Genomic DNA, 22609 nt, shown 5'->3' with positions numbered 1-22609 from the left:
GGCTTCGCCGACCCACGGTCCACGGTCTAATTTCATCATAAGTAGGAATTTACACTTAAAAATCAAAAACTAAGCATAGGCAGGGTATTTGGACATCATTGCTAAGCATTTAGGTGCATTCTGGGTCGAAAATGACTAAGTCAAAAATCCACTGCTGTTAATAATCGCAATTTTGACACTTGGCCTAAAGTGGGATTTGAGACCATAAGCATGTGTGCTTAGGTCTTATAAACATGTCCTAGAAGTTTCGTTACGTTTGGATGTCATATGATGTTGTAACGGATGTGATTTGTTTGTAGATGAGCGATTGGCTTTTGGTGATTTCGGTCACTTGAGTGTAGCTTGAGTTAGATGCAAGTTGTTTGTTGTTTTCCGAGAGATTGACAACCTCTTGTAGCCTCTATGCACTAGTCGAGTTAGCTTCATCCCATGGATTGACAATTTAATCGTGGTTCTCGCTAAATCTGCAATAAGATAGGATAGTGAGGTTAGACACACGTCCCACACAATCCAATAATCCAATTCAAGTTTCATTAAGTGTGTTGTGTTTCCCTCCTCTTGCACTTTCATTTGAGTGTATTCACTGTCGGTTTTGTAAAGGTTTTCAACTACACTTTGTGAGCATTAATTTTTCTACTTGAGTGATATTTTTAAGTGTAAATGCTAACCTTTTGGTAGGAGGATGTTCCTAAACCTTAGGAGATTTTGTTAGACCACTTTTGTTCACTTTTTGATGACTATCTATCCATGAATTGCAATTTTTATACCTCTTAGAATCAGGTTTTTAGTGTCCAAATGTGTTCTATTAGCCCTCTTCTATAGTCTCCTAAAGTTTCATAGCATTTTGAGCTCGTTTCATTGAGACCATCAAGTGATTGCTTGGCATGAGGATTGATCGTATGCCATATGAGGTTGGTTGTTGATTGTTGATTTGTGGTTGTTCGTGTACATCTTCCTACGTAGGTTTGCTCCGTTGTTGAGTCTAACAAACTCAATGCATCTCTTTGCCGCATCCAAGTCGTTTCCATGAGTATTGACATATTGTGTATGTGAGTGCCAGATAACTATGATATAAACGTCTTTCTTGGGACGATTCTTTAACACTCATATCCAAGCACGCAATGTCCACCCGTATTTGAAAACTGCAAAAATATATTCGAGCATCAAAAAAGGCTTGTCAATTTACCAAATACCACCTAGAACACCACACGAAGGCCTTCTTTTATTACATGTTGCTATGCCATATATCCTTCCGTAGAGAAGCTGAACTACGATCCCATGACAATTTAGTAGGCTCATACTTCTTAGAATGTCAGAAAGGAATTTTCTACGAAGGAGTGGGGATCTAGAATGTACATTACAAAGTACATGCAACGGAATATGCTAGTCTGTGACCAAATTGACCAACTTATCAACATGATCATTCAAAAGATTACATTGCGAAGACCAAACAAGACAATGGAAAGCTCAATAGTCAATGACCTAGCCACACAGACCACCATCACCTAAAGCCCTTGGCTATATTAAAGGATTTGCTGATGTCATCAACTCACAACTCACTAGGGAATAAATGAACATATACAAGGCCTACTAACAATCAATTACAGTTACACATTGTAATAGAAACGTTAGGGAGTGGAAAATCACATTTGATCAAATAATTGACATATCAATACACTAGACAAGAATGGAATGTCATACTTCTTGCATCCAGGGATTTCAAAATGACGTGATCACGCTATAATTTCAGGTTAATAACAATAGAAATGCAAAATAACAAATATTATGTTAATTGACATTCATCTTTTTTGACCTGCAAGGAGACTTGGAGACCGGCTCGAGGCCCGCCGCGCTAAGTAGCCGGACCGCCGGGCCCGCCGGGTAAAGCAATTTTCCCGCCGGGCCCGCCGTGGCTATATTATGGCGACGCCGGTGCTTGTCTTTTTCACAAGAGAGGTACATTGAAAAGTCTTCTTCACCAAACTTTCTGGCAACTTTCCACATTCTCAAAGCAGTGTAGCAGTAATTTTTTAATCCCTTCCTTATTTTATTGATGTTTTTTTGAGTTTTTTGTGTTAAAACTTAAAGGTATAAAATTCCTTTTATCAAATCATCGTACGTGGATGCACTAGCATATGGTTGCAATTGCGGCTAGGTGTGTCATTGCAAAAGCGTACGATGATTATGTTTTATATTGCTCCCAGTCATTCATGATTTGGCACATGGTTGCAATTGCGACTAGGTGTGTTGCTGCTAGAATGACAGGAGCATCTGTTTGAAAGAAGTCACCGTGTGTGGATGCACTGGCACATGGTTGCAATTGCGGCTAGGTGTGTCATTGCAAAAGCGTAGGGTGACTATGTTTTATGTTGCTTCCCGTCATTCATGCTTCGGCACATGGTTGCAATTGCGACTAGGTGTGTTGCTGCTAGATTGACGGTAGCATCTAATGCATGAATGTGTGCTCAAATAATTTCATAATGTTTCATATGCTTGAATCTTGAAAGACGACGTCGTGCATGGATGCACTGGCACATGGTTGCAATTGCGACTAGGTGTGTCATTGCAAAAGCATAGGATGACTATGTTTTATGTTGCTCCCAATCATTCATGCTTTGGCACATGGTTGCAATTGCGACTAGGTGTGTTGCTGCTAGAATAACAGGAGCATCTGTTTGTAAGTTGTTGTACGGTGAGGCATTGGCACATGGTTGCAATTGCGATTAGGTGTGTCACTGCAAAAGCGTACGAGATCTATGGTCTATACTGCACTTTTTCTTTCACGTAGAAAAGATCCAAATGCAGTGGCACATAGTTATATTTCACAATGTGTTGTTTGCAATAATACCATTGCAGGCAAAATGGATCCTTCTGCTACTTCAATGATAGAGTTCAAAAAGAAAATTAGACAATTGTTGATTACAATCGTCAGTGCACTAGATCCCGACAATATAGCGCAGATTGTTGCAGATGAGTCTAGATTGCAATCATTATACAGTGAGATGGCCCGCAAAATGTTGTTGTTATATCCAGACAAAACAACCGAATCAATAATCTCATTACTGAGCAGTTGGGTGGGCAATTTGCCCAAGGTGGCCTCTGATTTGAAAGAGGAATGCCCTCAAGAAATAGACAAGGGTAAGCTAGAGCATTGGAACGCGAGATGGAGAGCTGAAAAGAAGAGGTCAAGGCGAGCATCCCACATAGACACACAGTTTGGCCTAAGCAAGAAAATGCGAATGGCTATCACCAGAGTTATGGGGAGCAGCCAAGTTGGAGAACCGTTTATTGAGGAGGCTGCCATTGAGGGAACATCGGGTTCTACTGCTTCTGCCAGTCACCTGGAGAGCAGTATATACAATTCTGAATGTATTATGACTTTGGGCATTCCAAATAAGTCCATTAAGAAGATCAAGAAACTTGGGTCAGGGGCTTATGGCACAGGGTGGCAAGTTCAAATCAAAGGGATCAGTTTCCTTCCACGAATACTTATTGTGCCAAGGAGTTCAAAGGACAAGCCAAGCATCAGTGGAAAAGCTTTGCATCATAAAGTGGGGTAGATCTCAACCTTAGAGGGATTGTGAGGAGTATTGCCCACTCTGTAACGTTGCCATGGTTTCTGATATTCCCCTACTTCAATGGGGGAACTTTAGGTGATCTTATGGAGACAGTGCCCCTTCCACATGGCTCTTTCACGACGCTTGTAGCGCATCAAGAGGGGAAAGGAAAGATCCATGAAGACTTTAAATGGGAGCAGCCCTCTGAAGACAAGAAAACACGTACCAAGAGCCTCTGCAATCATGCTCCCTCGTTGATCCATGCCTTGGTGAAGGCATTGCGATTCGCACATGACGAGGGAGTGATCCACAATGATCTCCATCCATGGAACATCATGTTGGACTTTACCAAGGATCTCACTCCCCGTATTGGAATAATTGATTGGGGATTGGCTCTGCGTGTTGGCTTAGAGACACAAAAGACCAACAATACCGATGAAAACTGGCAAAAGCTTCATCCTTGGCGAGCTCCTGAGTTACTAGATGGCAAGAATTTATACCCATGGACCAAGGCCACAGATGTGTACGCCATAGGATGGGTGATATGGCAATTTTGTACGTTTTGTGGAGAGTTCTCTGACTACTACAGCACAGATTGGTTCAAACATAAGGTTTCAGTGGAGGTACAAGCCATATCTAGGATTGTTGTGGAAGGTTGGGTGAGGAAGAAATCCACAGACAGAAAGACCTTGGCACTTTTGGATGAAGAATTAGAAAGATTTGAAGCCCAGCCAGAACGATGCTTACGCCCTCCCTCTGAAATGAGTGTAGCCTTTTTTTGATGGATATATGATGTACTTTATGAAGCAGGGTTTTCTGAGACTTTTGACTTATAAAAGCACTTTTAAAAATTGGGTATTATGCGCCATGGATGATGTATGAGTAATAAAAACACTTTGTTATATCTCAATAGACAACAAATTTTCTATGAGTTTTTTTTTCTCTTAAGTTTCAAGCAATAAGCCACGTGGAGTCACTGATTGTCATTCATTGATTTAAAAAATGGTGGTTACTCTTATATCAATTGATTGTCGTAAGATGGTGGTTATTCTAATATCAATTGATTGTCGTAAAATGGTGGTTAAAATTATAGCAATTGATTGTCGTGAAATGGTGGTTACTCTTATAGTAATTGATTATCATTAAGTTTGTATGTTGTAACTAAAGTATAGTGTTTAATCAGGATATGGATAATGATAATCAAAGGGCTAAGCGCGCTTTGGAGCGTCTCAGATCCATGTGTCAAGGTGGTGGAGTGAACGACACCGCTCGAATTGCAGCTCATTGCTCCCAGTGGGCCAACCCAGTGGGTACACAATGGAAAGAGGTGAACACTAGGAATGACCGAGAAATGGTCAAATCCATATGGCAAGGTGTTGCAGATGACAACATCAAGAAAGGCCGACTCAAGCTATCACAATGCATTAATGCAGACATACGAGACAATGGAGAGAACATATATCTCGATGTTATTGGTCATCCTATGCATCATATGGATTGTCCATTGTGGTTTGCCAAGATGTTATACATGCATTATGTCTTGGGTGAAGCAGTGGACTTTAGCTCAAGGACACCTCACATGACGGTTGAGGACATTCGCAGTACTGCAATCACCGTCACACGGCAAGAGATGTCATTGGCACTAGAAGGTGCATCAATGGAAGTGCACCAAGTTAAGGAGGAGCTTCAAACTCAACTCAGGCAAGCATCACAAGCTACACAAGGCTCTCATGCAGAAGAAACCCTAAATAGAGACTTGCAAAGGGAGGTGAAGGTGCTATCTCGCCACGTAAAAGAGTTAGAGGCGACTATAAAAAAACAAATGCTGCCACATTGATTGAGCACCCAACATCTATTGAGGCCCCTCCAGCTTCTAGTGAGCACGGTGGTCCTTGCCCCATATGTAGATCATTCTTTCATGAGTGGTGTGGTCACTTCAGCTTGCCATGCGGACATATGTATCATATATCATGCTTGATGCAAAGCATGATGAATAACTTTCATTGTGCTATATGTGAGTTTGAGATATCCAAAAAGCTATATGCAATGTTCAAAATGTCTGAAGACTATAATAAGCTTAAAGGTCAGCGTGAACAGGAGAATGAAGATATTCTCACAAATATTTCACTATCACTTGGATAGTTTTTGTAACATTTGAAAACATTTACTCGTTGTCTTGCGAGAATTTATTAGTGAATTGTGAATTTTCTCACTTCAGCTTCAATTATGATATGTGATAATGCAAAGATTTGTTAGGGCTTTGTATATTATGAAGCTTTAATAGAGATTTGTGGCCTTGTAAAGGTTTTTAAGGGCTTCATTTATTATTAATCAAATGTCTAAACCTTAAACTAAATATTAAAAAAATCTTATAAGATAAACAGTTTTTGAACTTAAACAGAAGTCACTCAATGGATTCGATAATCTATTAATTAAACCACCGTCGCTTGCTGCGGACGGGTCAAAGTTGGTTCAATTTCCAAATTCTCTTCAATCTCTTCTAAAGTACATGTAGTTTCTACTTCATGAGATTCCCCTTGCAGCTCACTGTCTTCGTCCACCTCATCATTGGTTACATCATAAGTCCAACGCGGCATCTCCTCTTTGTAGTTCTCAGCTTGCACTCTTGCCAATAGCCGATGGTTGCAGTACATATACACCAATTTTTCAGCTCTTGAATTTAGAAGGCGGTTTCTGATGGTGGAATGTACATATTTATATGTACTCCAGTTTCTCTCAGAACTTGAATTGGATGCACATTGGGCTAGGATTCTAACAGCTAGGCGTTTAAGGGTGGATGCACTACCACCATTCATCATCCACCACTTCCACACTGGTTGCTCCGTGGAAAGTTTCTGCACAAATTCTGTACCAAACTTACCCTCTTTGAATTTAAACTTCGTAAGATCAGTAACAGCTGATGCATGCTCATCAGGATCATCATAAAACCTGCCTATCACATCATAAAAGTCTTCCAGCACCTCCTCATCAAGTTTGTCTATTTCCATTGCCCAATACTCTGGATCCAATAAGAAAGCTACGCTGTGTAGTGGACTATGTGCTCCAACCCATCGACCATGCACATACTTTCTCAAAATTTCTCTCCTCTTTTGAGTGAATGGTGTCTTCCAAGGCTTCACAATTGGCTCCTGAGGCTCCTCTAGATTTGCAAGGCTTTCTTGAACAGTCCACCAAGCCATCCACACCTTACCTATGTTAGGCAAGGCAGAATCCAGTTGGCGTAATGCGAGCATAATTGGCATCATGACATTGTGCACATCCACCACATCATCCCAGAAGTGGCGATCAGCTAGTAGATCTCTGATCACCCCTATTTTGCTTTTTATCTTCTCCCTTTGACCAGTCTCCCATTCTGAAAAAGTGGCACAAACAAATGTCTCCATCACATCATTCTTATTTTTTATTAGTGATTCTACCGTATAGTAGTTGGTGCAAAATCTAGTTTCGCACGGCAGTTTTAACATAGTAGACATCCTCTGACGGTACATGTCAAGAACCCTCTGACGCTTCAAAACAAACTTGACTATTAAGCGAGCATTGTCTACTATCCATTTGAACCACTCTGTGCCCTCCCTCTTGTACCAATCTTGCAATACCAAGTTCAAGCTGTGTGTACTGCAACCAGCACTATATAGGTGAGAGAAGCGACTTTCAAGTATCCTACCTACAGCCCTGCAATTTTTGGCATTTTCCATGATTACTTGGACAACATTTTCTTTTCCAAGTTCCTCAACTGCGTCGCCAATGATGTCAGCTATAAAACTGCCAGACTTTATTTGACCAGAGCTATCCACAGCTTTGATAAAACATTCACCACGAGGACATACAAGCATGATGTTGATCAATGGCCGCCTTTGAACGTTGGACCAACCATCACTAACTATGGTGTATCCAGATTGTTCTGTTGCATTTAATATTACCCTTTGAATATCCTGTTGTGTGCTTGTGTAACATTTATCCAACATTTGGTTCCTCATATGGTGATATGTTGGAGGGGTAAATCCAACACCATACTCCCCAATGCGTTCCAAGCTGACTTCCATGCATCACGGGTGACAATGGCCAATGATCCCCCAGTGAAATAGACGGCTTTAGCTAGTGCAAGTTGTGCTTCTTCTAAGGCAAGCTCGTCTGTAAGCTAACCTGTCTACTTTTTGACGATCTTGGTGCTCCTCCAGATTTCTCTTCGCCACAAAAGCTACATTTCCAATCTTGATACTTATTTAAATTTGTGGCAAAATTCCACTCGGGTCTTGGACTTTTTCCACCTGCCTTTCGCTTTCCTTGCGAAGCAGGACCTGGCATCGAGGTAGGAGGTCTCCTCAAGGAAGCCAGGCTTGAGACACCAACATCACCGCTCACATTCCCGGTGGAAGACATACTTATTGGATGCCTGCAATACCAATAAACATAGCTCGGTATGCTATCTCTTCTTTCAAGTATTATTCAAACCAAACATTAGTGTTATAATCAATATCACACACAAGCGTAGTAGTGAAGCCTGAAGGGAATAAACCTCAATCTACTCAAACATGAGCAAGCAAATACAACGGTGAATCACATATGTGATCAGTCCATCCAAAAGTAGAGATATCAACCCAAAGATTCACCTTCCTACCCCTTTCATGAATCAGTCCAGTCCAAAAAAGAACTAATGACCCATGATTGGAGCTCTAATCGAAATAGCAAGCAAATACAACGGTGAATCAAACATGTGATCAGTCCATCCCAAAAGTAGAGATATCGACCCAAAGATTCACCTTCCTACCTCCTTTCATGAATCAGTCCAGTACTTACAGCTTCCGCCCAAAGCTCAAGCGGTAGGCCTGCATGTAGCCGCATGCTTCGTGCTCGTTCCATGATTGTCCTGTTCATCCTTTCCGAAATCCCATTTTGTTGAGGTGTCCTTGGGGTTGTCCTTTGCCTCCGAATGCCATTGCTAGCACAAAAGCTTTCAAAAGCTTGGCTGCAATATTCGCCTCCATTGTCGGATCTGAGGCATTTAACCTTGGTACCTGTTTCATTCTCCACAAAGGCTTTCCACCTTTGAAATATGGAAAATACATCGGATTTATTCTTCATGACATAAACCCATGTTTTTCTAGTCGCATCGTCTATGAATGTTACATAGTACAATGAGCCACCAAGTGATGGTGTACTTGCAGGACCCCAAACATCAGAATGAACCAACTCAAGTTTTTTGTTTTTTCTTTCATTTCCTACTTTTTGAAATTTTACCCTCTTTTGTTTACCATAAACACAATCTTCACAGAACTCTAAGTCCACGTCTTTCAAACCTGGTAGAAGCTTCTTTGTTTGAAGGATTTGCATTCCTTTGGCACTCATATGTCCAAGTCGGTAGTGCCACACCGCACTGTCAACTTCTGTAGTTGCTACACAAGCTGAAGGTTGCGTGCTAACAGTACACAAGTAAAGTGTACCGACTTTTTCACCCTTGGCAACCAGCAAAGATCCCTTTGAGATCTTCCACCGTTTGTTTCCGAATGCAATGTTGTGACCTTCATCGTCCAATTGTCCTGTAGAGATCAAATTTTTGCGAAGAGAAGGAACATGCCTAACATCTTTAAGCTTCCATTCATTTCCATTAGCAGTTTTGACAGAAACTGTACCTTTGCCGACAATCTCACAAGCTTCATCATCTCCCAAGTATACATACCCAAAATTACCTTTGGTGTAGTCTTGGAAATGTTGCTTGTGTGGTGTCGCATGGAATGAAGCCCCAGAATCTACTATCCAGGAATTAGACACATTGTCTAATGAGAGAATTAGAGCATCTTGCTCTACTTTACCTGCCACATTGGCCTCCGATGTTGGCTTGTTGTCTTGAAACTCTGTCTTCTTCTTCTTCTTGGACCAGCAATCCTTCTTGACGTGGCCCTTCTTGCCGCAGTTCCAACATTCAAGAACTGACTTTGTGCGTGACTTGCTCCGCCTTGAGCGATCACGACCCTTTTGGTTTTTGAACCTCTCCTTAAGCCTTCCTCTTGTTTCCACTGATAGTGCAGCACTTGATGATTCTCCTGTGCTTCTCCTTCGCATTTCCTCGCTTAGGAGAACACCCACAACATCATCAAACTTAAGAGTATTTGTGCCAGAGATAGAATTACTTACAGCCATCACAATGATGTCCCAACTATCCGGTAGAGATGATAGTATAAGGAGAGCTCGCACTTCGTCATCGCAATTGATTTTCACTGATCGAAGTTGACTTATGTTTGTGTTAAAGTCATTTAGGTGTTCTGCAACTGAACCATTCTCTGCCATCTTTAGATTGAACAAGCGCTTCATAAGAAATACCTTATTGGATGCCGATGGTTTCTCGTAGAAGTCGTCAAGTGACTTCATCAAGTCCTTCGTGGTCTTCATCTCCGAAACATTGAAGGCCACCGTTGACGCCAAGATTAACCGGATTGTTCCCAGTGCCTTTCGATCAAGGACAATCCATGCTTCATCTGCCATTGTTGCGGGCTTCTTCGCAAGAGCGCCTAGTGGCAAATAGAGGTCCTTCTGGTAGAGATAGTCTTCAATCTGCATCTTCCAATGTTGGTAGTTTTTGCCGTTGAACTTCTCAATCTTGAGCTTCCCTTCCTCCGCCATAACTCCCACTCAATTCAAGGAATCCTTTCCTTGAGATAATTTAGCTACGAGCAAACCTTGCTCTGATACCAGTTGTTAGGAAATAAGACGTAGCTAAATAGATAATTGAGTAGATTACTTAATGGAGAGAGACAGATTTATATACACGAGATTATAGAGTAGAGAGAGAGAGTACACACGATATACGTGGTTCACCCAATGTGGGCTACGTCCACGGGAAAGCAGCCACTCAATGGCTTTAGTACTTCAAAACAAGAAGTAGTTTACAAAGGGATTATACCCTTAATGGAGCTCCCGCCTTGCTTCACTCTCACCACCTCACACTCACCTTGTTGCATCAACTTCACACTATGAAATGTGTGTAGAAATGGCCTCCTTTTATAGGCCAAAAGCGCTGCCCTCTCTTATGAGAGACATCCATGTGTAGCCGCCCTTGTGCGAATAAGTCCAAATCGGACCCTCCAATCCGCCCATGTGTGGCCGCCCTTGAGAAGACAAGTCCGCTTTTGAATTCGGCCACCGGCCACCGGCCATTGACTTCCGACCACCGGCCATCGTCCATTGACTACCGGCCACCAGCCAATCGACTGGTTGTTTTCCGACCACTTTCCGGCCGCCGTCCGGCCATAATATTCCGGCGAAAAAAAAAGTCTCGGGAGCCTCTGCGCCCGAGGCCTTTAAAGTTGCCCTTGATTCTTGTCCGTGAAAATTTTGGTTTCCGGTGAGTGATTTTCCTTCACGCACGATGGCTTCTCCTCATAATGGGGGCCTTACAAATGTGCGCTTTTACCACAGAAAATTACAAGGGTAAATCAGGCTCCATACTTAACAGAGATATCGACCCAAAGATTCACCTTTCTATCTCTTTTCAAGAATCAGTTCAGTCCAAAAAAGAACTAATGACCCATGATAGAAGTTCTAATCAATATAGCAATCAATTTAGCAAATATAACGGTGAACCAAACATGAGATTAGTCCATCCCAAATGTAGAGATACGCACCCAAAGATTCACCTTTCTACCTCCTTTCAAGAATCAGTTCAGTCCAAAAAAGAACTAATGATCCATGATTAGAGTTTCATTAAGTTTTAATTTTTTTAAAGACTATTCATTTTTTCACCTTTAGTTTTTCTTCTAAATTTTAAAGGATGACCAAATTTAGAGGAAGCGGTGATGTGATGTGATGTCTACTACAAGGTTATATAGAGCCGCCAAATATGGAGGGGGTACATGACGGGGCCGGCAGGATTCTTGCTTTGCCCGCCGGGCCTGCCAAGGTTTGTTGGTTGCCCCGCCGGTTCTACGTTTTCTACCGGTTTTCGTAGGTCATGACATTAGATATGTTATTAACATGAAAAAAATAGTGATAATAACAACAATAATTAACATTTAACAAAATGCGTCATCGCGTAATTAAAATCCCTGCTTGCATCGACCCAAGTAGTGTCGTGTCACAATGCACGCACGGATGGAAAATAAAAAATTAGAGAGTAGAAGTGCATTTTGGTAAATTTGATGCAAATTGGTGATTGATGTGTTTGTCAGACGTGGCTAGGAATGTAATGATCATAGAATATACCCAATACAAGTGATTCGAGGAAGCTCTAGAGTGTTTTTATTGGATGATGGACAAATGTCTTTTTGATAGCATGAATGAGAAATACGGTTTTATTTAGGATGCAAAGTACCTCATGTGGTTGACCTTTATAAGTGGTCAAGGCTTTTTGGTAAATGTATGCGAGTTGTTGGAAATAGGGTTGCAGTGAAACACACACAGCTTGGAGAAGATGTAGAAGCTCAAGGCACACAATAGAGAGTCTATTGCTTAATGCACAATTGTGAGGTCCCCAACCCCGAGAAGATTGGGGCAACTTGATAGATGTCCTTCCTTTATTTTCAAGTTCCATTGACGACACCCTACTACTCCGTTTTCATGAAGTAGAGATACGAGAAATACGAGAGAGGAATTCCTCTATCCATCATGCTCTGGTTGTAAGGGTTGCGAATGAAGAACGCGATGGCCCTGCAAAATACGTAAAATAACATGCTACAACGTATAAAACAATAAATCGGTATACCTGAATTGTCGTGCACACACACATGATCGAGATATATGCACACATCGAGAGAAAGAGCACGAGAGAGAATAGGAGAAAATGTGCAAGTGCACCTCCTAGAGAGGAGTGCTACACTGGCACGGCGAGAGAGCAGGGAAGAGAGGAGAGAAGAAAGACACAACCACTGCGTGCAATCTCCCCCCATGCAAGAGTGAGCATTTTACTCTTGCACATATTTACTTATAGATTTCTTGAATGCTCAAAATGAGTACAAACTAGCCAGCCGGTCATAAATGGCGAAAGCTCATAAAAGAGCACTTGAATAATAAAATGCACATATATATCTGTTCGCATAGGCCTAGATCGGTCAAGCCTTTTCCACCTGCCAGTTGCAATAAATAGTAAAATATCAATTCCATTACATACCTCTCCGTTGAAAAGCAACTATCCTCAGTTGCAAAGATAAGAATTTGCAAACTATATTGGTCAAATACAATGATTAATATTCTATGTTAGGAACATCTCATAATAAAAGAAAAAAATTATTAAACTAAACAACGTTGTTTATGCATGTCGTTATCCATACACTATCTATTCTAGTATCCCATACCATTAGAATAAGCAGTATGTGTCATACCCTGATGTATCAGGATATCATTGGTCACACTCATCATTCAATAATCAATTTTCATCAATCTTAAGTCCAATTCCATAAATACTGTCTCGCGATAGAAAATCATCATATAAAAAATCCAAATCCAATTCCATATCCAAATCCAAATATCTGCCAACATATACTCGGGTAACAATATCATATGGACACTGGTGGCCAACCACTGCAGCAAGATTCTGTGATCGGTGTTGCCTAAATCGGCAAATCGGCACTTGTGATGCCTAAACTAGTGGATCTGCACTTAATATTGTTGGAAACAATAAATGTCTTATTTATTAGTGTGCTACCTAAACTGACAGATCTACATCAGGATGAGCATTTACATACTACCTAAATCGGTGAATCGGTGAATCTGTGTGTATGTGACCAATGGACCAGACAAGGCATAGGAAGACAAAACACATATCACATGTTTGACACAAAATAAGAGGATATGCACGTACCAAAGTACTTACAAATTGTTTTTCCAGTATCTCAAAGCACCTTGGGTCTCGTGGTAGTTGTACAACTTAATGGACCAAACAAGGCATAGAAAGACAAAACACATACCACATGTTTGACACAAAATAAGAGGATATGCACGTACCAAAGTACTTACAATTTTTTTTTCCAGTATCTCAAAGCACCTTGGGTCTCGTGGTAGTTGTACAACTTAATGATATGCACGTACCAAAGTACTTACAAATTGTTTTTCCACTATCTCAAAGCACCTTGGGTCTCGTGGTAGTTGTACAACTTAATGACAACTTAATGCTTACATTTGAATTTAATTTCTATTCAATAGAAATTACATTCAAATGTAAGCCAAAGACACAATGTTAGGGATGGTTAACTTTCACATCTCATAAGAGAATGCATATAAGCAAAAGATCTCTTTAAAAAAAAAATAAAAAGAATCTAATGGTTATCCATGTTGTAAACTCCTTGAGTTTGTCCTGGGGGTTCGTTGATATGAGAGCACCGTAGTTAGCTTTATTTGCCAAAAGTGTTTCTTTAAAAAAAAACAAAGCACTAAAAACAATGTCTTGTTAAATAAGAATGGTTTAATAGCACATCAAATGCTTTAACATTTCAAAATCTATGATGGACAAAATTTATGCAAAGTTAGGGTTGTTTGCCAAGAAAAGATACTGAAAGTAGACAACTTAAAGTACAGATGACCAGATAATAAGGGTGTTGTCTAAATGTATAGGGTGGTTTGGAAGACTGAGATAACTAGTGGATATTGGTTTTCTAATAAAGTGATGTCAAACTCAATGTATAAATGTTGCGATTGGTCAAAAGCAGGTCTCCTAAGTAGTTGACATCAAATTATAGCGTAGAGTTAAGTACCCTTCAGTAATCGTAGTCCTCTGCCAAGGAGTATTGGAAACATTGGTAGGGATGTGATACAGAAGCAAATAAATGGAACGGTATCAAGTAATAGGCAACATTAATTTTACTACCATATGATGCAACATTTAAGACAATTTGTAGAGCAATCAAAGTGAAATCTAATTACATCATTGCTCTCTCTCTCTCTCTCTCTCTCTCTCTCTCTCTCTCTCTCTCTCTCTCTCTCTCTCTCTCTCTCTCTCTTTCTCTCTCTCTCTCTCACCCCATGCAGCCATCAGTGGGTTGTGGTGAAGTCTGTGCTACCACAATCTTTTGTAACTATTGCTCATTGCAGCTAGTCCAGCTCATGCTGTAAACACTAGTTGCTTTGTCAAGGTTACCCTTCTTTGGTGGACGATGGTGTTGATGTCATGATTGCCGTAGTGTCTGTGCTTCATTTGTATGGCATTGACTGGCGAGCACTACCTCCCAGATGGAATTTCTTGCTTATTCTACAAGGTGGCATTGGGATTGGTGTGTTACCATATACATGTGGTAGTGATGTGAGTGAACACACTAGGACCACCGGGGCATTTTTTCCCTCTTTAGGAGGTTTTTTCCCTCGTGCATTGTATATATGCCCATCACTCTAGGGCTATCAATCTTTCCATTGCACACTAAGTAATACACTCTCTATTGTGTGCCTTGAGCTTCCTTCATCTTCTCCAAGATGTGTGTGTTTTCTTGCAACCCTAATTCCAACAATTGGTATCAGAGTAGGTTGTGTCCTCCCGGGCTTAGTCGCCAGCAGCTCCAACATACGTCTGCTCACTTTCTCTGATTTTTGTGAGCTTTGGCGAGAGTTCACAGGTCGACAAAAATTTTGTGAGAGCTTGTAGAGCATGATCTCCTCAGATTTTTTATTTGGGCTCATTTCGGCCTCCGCTTCCACTACAAGCAGTACTGCACAGGCTATTTCGTCATTTTGTGCAAAATTTTTGTCAGTGTCATTCTCTGCATCATAGGTCTCTTACAGTCTCCTACGGCTTGTGCTATATAGCACCTGTTGTTCTCACTTTGTTTCTCCTCTTTTCGGGCAGTTTTCACATCAGGTGCAGGCATTCGCAATGGTCGACAACAACACAGATGTGTTCAAGATGTTTGTTATTGAGGACAGATTGGATAGGGACAATAACCCCATGTGGGCTTACATGATGCAACATGTTCTTGTGTCAAGAGGTGTCTGGAATATTGTGCAAGGCATTGATGTACGTTCTAGTTCTGAGGATGTAGACAATGTTGAGGATGTTGCAGGTCTTGCTGCAAAGATTTCTGCTATTAGAGTTGTTTTGCCTATGGCAAAACAAGCTTGTTGGGATGTAAAGGATGCGTAGGCTCGTGCATTGATTGCGTTGTCTTTGAAGTGCACCATTACTCCTCACATTTGTTCAATAAAATCTGCAAAATAGGCTTGGGATATTCTGGCTGGTCTTTATGCAAGTCGCAATGAGGCTAAAATTGCATTACTGCGTAAAGAGCTGGAGTGGAAGATTATGCGTGAGGAAGATGAAATGGACACTTTCCTTGTCGGTGTCAAGGATGTTAATGAGCAGCTAATTTCTGCAGGAGAAGTCATTTCTGACAACTCACTTGTGCAGACTATTCTTGATGCTTTGCCAAATGCTTACGAGACTTTTGCTAGTACTTGGAGACTTATGACCCAAGGAAATCCTGAAGTTGTCAAGTTTGAAGCATTATGCAGATTGATGTTGCAGGAGTCACTTTCCAAAAAAAACAGGACTAGGCAGCGTGCACTTGAACAGGCTTTTATTACAGCTCAAATTTAAGGCTAATTGAATGCTACTTCCAAGATGAAAGATTTGGGGTTGTTGCATCATTACTTGGGCATACATTTTAAGCAGTGTGATGGTGGTATTGCCTTGTGTCAAGAAAGTTACATAGTGAATAAAGGCCATAATTCATAGTTCCAAAGTCCAATTTTCAATCCGATCGTCCCGTTGAAACGCTTTGTGACTTAACAAACTTTGAACCTTAAATACTTTTGTAAAGAAAATGAAATAGTTTTATTGAAAAATGTTGGGTACATTACAAAAATGGGAAGATAAGTTAGCCCTAGAGTGATGGGCATATATACAGTGCACGAGGGGGAAAAGCCCGTAGTGATGGAAAAAATGCCATGGCGGTCCTAAATGTGTTCATGCACATCACTACCACGTGTATACGGTAACAACAGTCCAATCCAAGTCCAAAAAAGCATGTAAATATGGCAGTAATGATCCCCCCTTGGGATAAAACAAGCCAAGACATAAAGTGCCACTCAAGTAGCAAAAAATCCTCTTGATAGTCTACCAATGCTTAGACCCTAGGCTATGCATAAATCTACTGACTTGTGAGACTTTCAAAATGAATATCAGGCCTCATATTGCATACATAAATAAGGCATCCAACAATAGTCTGATAAAGAGTGACACCAGCAGGATCACCATCATCATGAAAACTCAATTTTACACGTGTTTCCATGGGAGTAGCAATAGGTTTGCAGTCCTCAAATCCAAAGTTATAGAGTAATGTTTTTATGTAGCTTGTTTGGCACGAGGCAATACCACCATCACACTACTTTAATTGCATAGCCAAGTAATGATGCAATAGCCCCAAATCTTTCATCTTGAAATTAGCATTCAAATCATACTTCAATTCAGCAATACATGTTTCATTCGGTCTAGTGATCAACAAATCATCAATATAATGAACAATGATGAGAAGTACATCACCCTCACACTTTGTATACAAAGTGATTTCTGTTGGACTATTACGAAAGCCTCATTTAACCAAATGAGTGTAAGCTTTCTCATACCAAGCACGAGGAGATTGCTTCAACCCATACAAAGCTTTCTTACATTTGCACACTTTATCTTCTTGTCCTTCGATGACAAAATTGCGAGGCTACGTCACATAAACTTCCTCAAATATATCACCATACAAGAAAGCAATAACAATGTCTGATTGATGTACATCCCATCCAAAATGAGTTTCCAATGCACATAGAAAATGAATAGTAGTCGTATGACAGGTGGGAGTAAAAGTCTCTGCCTCTTTGCTGTGCATAACCTTTTGCAACAAGTCAACCTTGTAGCAATCAATCTCACCATCCGGCTTACATTTCAACTTGTAAACCCACTTTGTACCAATGACCTTTTTGCCAAGAGGCAAATCACATAAATTCCATGTGTCATTTTCTATGAGTGCATCATATTTTGATTGCATGGCAACCATCCAATTTTTTGAATTATATGCTTCATCAAAAGATAGAGGTTCTTTCACATCACATAAACTAGAAACAACCAAAGCGTAACAATCTAACACACAAGATGCATGGCGATAACTTGAACAAGTATAACTAGACATAGGTGCATCCAATTTACTATCACGCAAAGTATGCACCAACCATTTTGGCATACCTATAGCTTGCTTATTCTCTGTCCTTTCCACATCATGTACATCTGCATCAATAATAGGGTGATCCGTAGCATTTTCAGAAAACCAGAGTAGAGGTTTTGAGAGAGCTCTTGGAGGGAGCTTTGGAGAGAGTTTTTTTCAAAAATTTTACTCTACTAAGCAATTTAAAAAAAGCTCGCTCTAAAGCTCCCTCCATTCCTCCATTTTGGAGCGAGATTTTCGGAGGGAGCTTTTTTTCTTCATCTCTCTCTCTCTCTCCCCCCCTTCTCTCTCTCTCTCTCTATTACATATATATGTAATAGAGAGAGGGGGGGGGGGGCAGGCTAGAAAAATACATTTTTATCAACCGATGAAAATAAGGGAAAACTTTAATTTCTCTCGATTTTTAGGTCAAAATTTGAAGCTTTTGCCGGTAATTACATTTAAACTTGTGAAAACTTCCTGGTTTTCTTCAAAATCTAACCAGGATTTTAGGATTTCAACCGATTAAAATACACTAGACCTCAATTTTTTCTAAAAGTGGAGAGAGAGAGAGAGAGAGAGAGAGAGAGAGAGAGAGAGAGAGAGAGAGAGAGAGAGCGAGCGACTAAGAAACAAAGCTCCCTCCAAAGCTTGCTTCAAAATCTCTCTCCATTCCCATCCCCAAAAAACCCCATAGGTTGTACATTTGTCCCATTGCAATTTACATTCAAGTTTCCACCATTAAAAAGAGGCAACAAACTATCATAAATATCCTGTGAGCTTACATTATTGTCTCTAGTAAATGACAACAAAGACTAAACACAATCTTCACAAATACAACATCTCGTGACACCAAGATACATTTGTTTGCGGATGGTATAACTTGTAACCTTTGCTTTTAGTACTATAACCAACAAAAAGGCATTTAACATGCTTATCATCCAATTTTTTGTGTTGTGTTTGTGGCACCAAAGCATAAGCCAAACAGCCAAAAAATGTTCATGTGATCAATAGATGGCTTCTTATCATGCCATGCTTCATAAGGAGTCATAGACTAAGAAGGTTCGGCAGGACACCTGCTAAGTACATAAGTAGCACACATGATAGCCTCAAGCCAAAATGAATGTGGCAAAGCTCGACTCTTGACCATACATCGTGCCATCTCTATAAGTGACTTATTTTTCCTTTCACAGCAAGACCATTTTTTTGAGGTGTATACGACACTGTACATTGGTGTTTTATCCCACGACTAGCCAAAAATGCAAGAAATTCATGAGACATGTACTCCCCCCCTCAATCTGAACAGAGGGTGTCCATAGTTCATTTAGAGACATTTTCAGGCATAGCTAGAAACTGTTTGAAGCACATAAACACTTTGGACTTAGCTTTAAACGGATAACACCCATGCATTCCTAGAATAATCATCAGTGAAAGTCACAAAGTATAGGTAATTGCCTAAGGACGGAATTTGCATAGGATCACAAACATCACTATGCACAAGTTGCAATCTGCATGTAGCCCTATAATTGAACCATCCTTTGGAAACATCGAACGTTGCATCTTACCCAAAATACAGCCTTCTTAAACATGTTTCACAGGTGCTTCAAGAGGCAGCAAAGAAGCAACCATATTAGATTTCTACAAACACAGCAAACTGGAAAATTCAGATGCCCAAAACTACATGCCAAAGTTTTGCATCTGAAACAGCCTTTGAATCTAGCATTTTCAGAATTTTTCCCACACGTGTCCCTAGTTGTTTAATTTTCTTACCTTTATTCACAAAAGATAACCCACAGTGCATGAGATCGACTCCACTTGGGGGGATGCATTATAGATGAAGCGAGTGCATATGACTACATCAACAATTCCACTACAAATAAAGAAAAAGAGAGTCTTATAAGACAAAAATTTTGTTCATTTTTAACATTTTGTACATTTGCTTACTCTTGGGAAGCATTGTAAGCATTGACAAGGTTTAGGTTATCCTTTAATTGTATGCCTTGCATTCATCTAGCATCTTCAAAAGGATAATTCTTAAACTTAATAAGATATCGTCGGATAGTCTTACCACCTCTTAGTACCTTGTCTTAATGTCGGAGAATGGACTCGGGCTGCAGCACCTCCTCTTGGTCCTCGATCTCCGGTGGGTCTTCAATAGTTGGTTCTTGAGGTGGCTCTCCTTTGTAAGGCTTTAATAGACTCACATGAAAAACATTGTGTATGAGCCAATGATTGGGCAACTTAAGTTGATAGGCCATGTCATTGATTGGCCTAAGAATCTGGAAGGGACCATAGTACCTTTTTGCTAGTTTAGCCTAGTACTTTTGGTGACCCGTAGGATTCTTGCCCGTTGTGTGCCTTAATCGAGCCTTGGGAAACTTTAACAAGACCCAATCGTTTTCTTTAAAGGCTTGGGCTCTTCTGTGCTTGTCAGTAGCAGCCTTTTGCCTTTGCTGTGAGATAGAGATAGCATCCTTAATCTTTTGGAAAGATTCTTGTAGGTCTCGGCTATATTCATCTGCAGCGAAGATCTTCCCATGTACCTTAAGTAGCAAGGGAATATTTTATCTTCCCTCAATTACCTCGAAAGGTGCTTTTCCTGTGGAAGTATGTACAGTGTTATTGTAAGCATACTCCACTAAGGGTAAGTACTTCTCCCATTGGGATCTTTGATCTACTTCCGTTACATACGCTTTTAGTAGATCCAGAATGGTTAGGTTAGCTATTTCACTTTGGCCATCAGTTTGTGGATGATAGGCCGAAGAGAAGTTTAGCCTTGTTCCTAAATTCTCAAAGAGACCCTTCCAGAAATTACTGGTCATTCTAGGATCTCTATCGGACACTATGGACATTGGCAAGCCATGGTATTTGAAAATTTGTGAAATGAAAAGGGTTTCCATTTGATGGGCTTTGATAGTCTTTTTGACAGGTATAAAATGAGCTTGTTTACTGAACCTGTCTACTATCGTCCATATTCCCGTATTCCCATGGATAGACTTAGGCAATCCAAAGATAAAATCCATGGATATGCTCTCCCATGGTGAATTAGGGATTGGCAAGGGTTGAAGCAATCCAGGTTGCTTCCCTCTATCAAATTTTGTCTTTTGACATACCACGCATTTGGAAACATACTCTTGTATGTTCACTTTCATGGTAGGCCAATAGAAATATGTTTCAATTCCCTTTAAGGTAGACTGAATCCCTCTATGCCCCGCATAAGGTGGAGCATGAGATTCATACATTACTTTCTCACGTAGTGAGTTAGTAACGCATAGTCTATTGCCATAGAGAAGATAACCATCTTGTAAAGTAAATGGTTCTTCTTTCTTCCCTAATGCAAGGGCTGAAATCACATCTCTAAAATCGGGATCAATAGCATACTCATCTATCATTGAAGATAGATCATTGTGAGTTGCTATGGAAACCGCATTCACTCTCGGCCGTCTTGAGAGTGCATCGGCTACTTGATTATGCTTGCCAGCAATGTGAGCAATATGAAAATGAAATTGCGAAAGGAAATTTGCCCACCTCATTTGTTTGTCGGATAGCTTGGTCTGTGTCATGAAGTACTTAAGACTTTGGTGATCCGTTCGCAGAATGAAAGGAGTCCCCAATAAATAGTGCTTCCATGAGTCTAAGGCATGTAGAACTGCAAGGAGTTCTTTTTCGTATATGCCTAGAGCTTGCTCAACAGGGTCGAGGCTTCGACTCTCATAGCCTATGGCGTGCCCTTCTTGGAGCAAAACAGCTCCAAGGCAATCACCACAAGCATCACATTGGACCTCAAATGGTTTTGAGAGATCCGGTAGTGTAAGCACAGGTTGAGAGATAAGCTTTTCGAAAGCATTGTTCTCCTTAGCAGACCATGTATACCTAACGCTTTTCTTTGTTAGGTCATGTAATGGTCCCGCAATTTGTGAGAACTTTTCTATGAAGCGTCTATAGTATGCACACATACCTATGAAGCTTCTTAGTTCATGCAGATTCCTTGGTTTAGGCCATCCTTTTATTACCTCTAACTTGGATGGATCCATTTGGATGCCATCTTGAGAGATAATGTGACCTAAATATTGAATCTCTTGCAAGAAAAATTCACTTTTCTTTCGATTAACATAAAGTTTATTCTCTCTTAAAACTTGAAATATTACCTGGAGGTGTTGCTTGTGTTCCTCCAATGAATTAGAGTAGATGATAATATCATCAAAGAACACTCCAGTGAAGGTTCGATGAGGCCTGAACAGCTTCTCCATCAAGCGGTTGAATGTGGCTGGTGCATTGGTCAAGCCAAAAGGCATGGCAATGTATTCATAAAGACCAAATGTAGTACGAAATGCGGTCTTTACAATGTCTTGATCAACTATCCTTATTTGATGATAGCCACTTTTTAGGTCAACCCTACTGAAGTAGGTCGATCCTTGTAGCTTATCAAATAGGTCTTCTACTCGTGGAACGGGAAACCTATTCTTGATAGTGATTCTATTTAGTGCTCTATAGTCGACACACATACGATATGTGCCGTCTTTTTTTTGCACTAATAGCACAGGTGAGCAAAATGGAGATGAGCTTGGCCTAACCATACCCTTCTCAACTAACTCATGCACTTGCCGCATAATCTCCTCTTGTTGAGCTTGAGAAACTCTATAAGGAGGTTTATTAGGCGGTGAACTTCCTGGAAGAAGTTCAATTGCATGGTCATCATTACCTCGTTGAGGAGGTAGCTCACAAGGGATGTCGTCAATAAAAACATCTTGAAACCCCTTGAGAAAATTGGATAACTCTAATTCCTTTTGGTTGCTTTTATTTTCTTTTGCTAAAGCATTAGGTTCATTTTAAGAGTCTTTAACAAAAATCATGGACACGGAAATAGAGCTCTTTATTGACTTGTTGAAAGCTGGTGTATGTACAATGGGGATGGTGTTACCCATTTCCTTA

This window comes from Adiantum capillus-veneris, chromosome 18 (assembly GCF_014529385.1).
Source record: "Adiantum capillus-veneris isolate H3 chromosome 18, ASM1452938v2, whole genome shotgun sequence".
In the NCBI taxonomy this organism is placed as follows: Eukaryota; Viridiplantae; Streptophyta; class Polypodiopsida; order Polypodiales; family Pteridaceae; genus Adiantum; species Adiantum capillus-veneris.
Note: the sequence above shows the minus strand (reverse complement) of the source record.